Raw genomic sequence first — 4,552 nt, 5'->3', positions numbered from 1 at the left:
CGCTCTAGTTATGTCTCCCTGCCACACACAAACTTGACACGTGCCCTCTAACGTTCCGGTAGGCCAGTCGCCCTATATCTTTGACTTGCACACACACACAATTTCGATGGCTCTCTTCATCGATCTCGTACCCACCCACTTGATCCTATCTTCGACTCTATCGATAGCTATGACCCCTCCCTCTCTTCTCGTGGATTGCCCGACCCTCTATACATGATATGGATAGGCCTCCATTTCACACACATTGCATGCAAAATTTTGTTTGAGATGTCATTGACACATATTCCCACAAATAATTCACGAAATCAACCCCCCACCACACCCCACCCCCATCCCAAAACAAAAAACACTCACGAACACGGTTTGTATCTCTCACACACACCCACGTAGGTGGGGGACGTGCACGAAGAGAAGAGGTGCATGCACGGCGCACGTACTGTCTTCTTTTTCGCAACCACACGCGCGCGGGTACGCGGTGGAGCTCATTTCTGTACGAAAAAGGCAGCCCACGTGGTAATTTGGCACGTGTACTGGTTGTCCACTTGGTGGAGGGAGGATCGTCTACCACGGGTGAACAAATAAATTGCGACTTGACGCGTGATGTTAAATTAAAAAAAGAGGCAAACCATGTGGGGTCTACCTTAGAGGCAAGGCTCTATACACTGGAGTACTTTTGATGTGTCCCGTCAACTCACAGAATGAGGAGAAGCGTGCTTAGTACACCATCTCCCCCGCCCACGGGCGTGATGGCTCGCAGGATGAGGTGAAGCTTGCTCCCCCTTACGCCCGCTCCCTCGCCCATGCGCGCGGTGGCTCACAGGACGAGGAGAAAAATTTACTACTCCCTCTGTTTACTCCTCGTCCCTACTACCTTGGTTATAGAGATTATATCATATTGTTTGGAATATATATGTCCTTTAGTAGATTTCAATATGAACTACTAGTACATACTCCAAACACTGATGTATATAGACGTATTTTAGAGTGCACATTCACTCATTTTGCTCCGTATGTAGCACTCTCCCTCACCCCTCGACCCTCGCCCACGTGGTGGACGTGCAACAATTCTTTCGGTCTCATATAGCCAAAACGATATATACTGCACTACCATTATTGCTCGACTTCCCGAAGAGGCGAAGAGCCAATCGCAAGGTTAATATTTTGGAGATGCCAAGCGCAAGGTTATAGGAGAACAAGTACTAGGTGCCGCGTCATTTATACATAAAGTTTTTTTCTTCACTGGCACGTACGCAATATGATAGGTTCATATGAAGAGAAAAGGAAACGGCTCCACTATATACATAGTCAGGACGGGCCAGCCTACACGGTTGCTTGCTGGGGTTGCTCTCTTCACACTCTCTCACACAAAATGACTGTGGCCACATCTCTAACATCCCGGCAGATCATGTCCACTAGGGGAAGGGGTGGATGCTTAGTGTAGATGCGGTCGCCGTCCTCGACGGCGAAAACCCACTGTCGGCACGTCCCGATCAGGGGTCCCCGCCGTTCTCTCTCACAAAGCCGGTGAGGTTGCCTTCGTCCCTTGCTCACTGCCGCGACATGGGCATTTGCCGCCTCCCGCCGCCCTCCTCAAGGTTGAGCAACGTCCCTCAGGTACAACTCCCTTTACAACCGGCTTGCACCACTGCTCCAGCTGCCCACATCACTCCCTGTGGATATTTCTCTACTTCTTTGCCCCGCACATACATCTACTGGCTTCTACATACTGTATTTGTGATGAGTTTATGTCTCATCAACTAGTCCTAGTAATGTTATTCTAATCACGCTTCTTCAATTCTTTGCCACAGGGATGCTCATCTCGATTTGAAACTGCACAAAATTATTCGATGGTCAAAAGGTTGCAAACTTCATTTATTAGGAAGCTCGAACATTGCCAGCACATTGAAGCCTGGTTAGGGTTTACGGTTCAAGGGCTAGGGACTGCATGGATCATTTTTTTCTTTAGCTGCCTCTGTTCCAAAATAAGTGTCAACTTTTGTAGTAGTACAACTTTGTACTAAAGTTTGCACAATGTTGAGACACTTACTGGAACGGAGGGAGTACATAGTTGCTATGATCTATCAATCATTGAGATGCAATAGCATTCATGTTAGTCTCCTTTGTATTTGATGAAATGTTGCAATGGGCAACCTTGGACGCAAGATACATGTAACAGAAGCTGGAAGTTTCATAGCATTGTACAAATTTATCTCGCTTATAAATTACAGTACGTACTATGCTAGTACTTCCTCCATTCCTAAATATAAGTCGTTGTAGAGATTTCACCATGAACTACATGTGGATGTATATAGATGCATTTTAAGTGTAGATTCATTCATTTTGTTCCGTATGTAGTGGAATCTCTACAAAGACTTATCTACTAGTAATAGCTAGCCCCCACTACTAGGAATTCTCTATCCTCTCCTTGAGCCACATCATCAAAAATAATGTAGCCGTTAGATGAACTAAATCAGTCCATAATAGCCGTCTGATCTAGACGTTGAGAGGCTCCGCACTAAGCCACATGCAAGCATGCAGAAATACCGTGGCATGCATGTGAGTTGGTTTTAAATCACATCAACATGTCTGCATGCAAGCATGCACCTGTAGCATGCATGTAAGTGAGCTTTTAAGTCCCATTAACATGTCTAAAAGAAAAATATAATCCAACTGTGCAGTAGGAGTTGGCTAATCTTTTTTCCTTACGTGGGATGATCTAGATGATGATGGGAGTTTATTTAGTTTGGCTACCACATTTTCCATGCGGTTATTGAGTTTTTTTAGTTCTATGAAATCGATAATTTTGCGCAGAGAGATATACGGCTGTTCCGCGGCAACGTGCGGGGACTCATCTAGTAATATTTAGGAATGAAGGGAGTACTATGTAAAGAGTTAGGTGTCGCACAGTGATAGTGTGAGGTGGGCCATGTAATCACTGAGGTTGCGTGTTTTCACTGCTCTTGCATGCCTCCGCTGTAAGAATGGAGAAAAATGTAATCTAGTAGTACCTCCTTTCGCCGAAAGCGTGGGACATCCAGCAGTCCTACCACCTCAGTAATAAAGAACCATGAGCCGCCAAATCACATAGACCTAGCAGTAAGTTGGACGGACGAAGCAACCATCACTCTTGCACCAGTGAGAGGCCGCGTCCGCTCTGCCCGGGCATGAATGCGGCACCGATTCTTTGGAGCGGCACTGACCGTTTCGGGTGGGAAGCGCGCACGGGCGATGGAGGGGCTTTGGGTGGGCCAGGCTGGTCAGGAGCGGGCGTGGCAGTTGTCCGCATGTCCCTACCGGACACGCCCGGAAACGAGAGGATGCACCGACTCTCGCGGCTAAAATGGTACACTACACACCATCTCTCTGTAAGAGTAGGTCGATCTGTCGCTCTCTCTAACACACACATGCTGTTAAACACACCCACACACACACACACGCACACACACGCACCTTGGTCCCGTTGCACCTTCTAACGTGACTTATTACACCTAGATGGAGGGAGTAGTAAGTATACGAGATACGGTGGCACACTGACTTAAGTCGAATACAAGTGCCCGAAATTGTGTGCATGTTATAATAAGGATTCACTTAAAATAGTACGTGAGCGAACAGAGGGATCAACTGGACAATTTTCCCGAGTAGTAGCGAGATGTGTGAGGTAAGATACACCGTTGGCGCTTTTAATTTTTCTTATTAATTTGTTTGTTTCACCCTCTGACTGGTGGGACCCAACGTACTACGTGGAGAGAGGTAAGGTGACTAAGGCTGCATTATTTCTGCACCACATTGGATGGTCTTACAACCAAAGCCACATGACACGATTATGATTGAAATCCCAATGACTCCCACACACACAAAAAAAAACACGGCATGCTTGTCACACGAATGCAGGAATGTATAAAAGGTTATTTTCCTCTTGTTGAACATAACGGGAGGGTTGTGTAGCTGGTTAGCCTGTTCGCTCATCAAACTTGAGGTCTCGGGTTCGATAACTACACTTGAGCATAATCCGTGCCAGGAGGATTCTTTGACTGGTCAAAATGGATGGATACAGAGCTATACGATCTAGTAGTGACCGCATAATCACCTCATCACGTATAAGCTGCAGCCTCGGCACTTGTTTTCTAGGGTTTGCATGCTTCACACTATCTCTCCAGTATATATATACACGCTGGAACCTCAGCACTTGTAGTTGATCTCTTCACACTCTCTCGCCCTCTCCAGATCTAAACAAGACTTCGTTGGCCTCTTTCTCAACTCACTTCTGCTCAAAGAGCCGGCAGGATCCGTTCACTAGGAAGGGAAGGAGGCTTAACACTGTCGCCGTCGGCGAGGGAGGGAATCCACTACTGGTGCAGCTGTTCACTTTCACCCAGCGGCGGCGCGGGAGGGCCTCCGACCCCTTCTTCGCCGCCACCGTCCCGTCGCCCACCGAACCACGCCCCAAGAACCTTAAGGTATAATTTACTCACTCCACATGCATTGCTCTAGATGCATGTATACCAGATGCAGAGGCCGGGGTCATCCTCCTTCTCTAAAAAAGCTGCATGTA

Source organism: Triticum dicoccoides, chromosome 7B (genome assembly GCF_002162155.2).
Source record: "Triticum dicoccoides isolate Atlit2015 ecotype Zavitan chromosome 7B, WEW_v2.0, whole genome shotgun sequence".
NCBI classification, from domain to species: Eukaryota; Viridiplantae; Streptophyta; class Magnoliopsida; order Poales; family Poaceae; genus Triticum; species Triticum dicoccoides.
Note: the sequence above shows the minus strand (reverse complement) of the source record.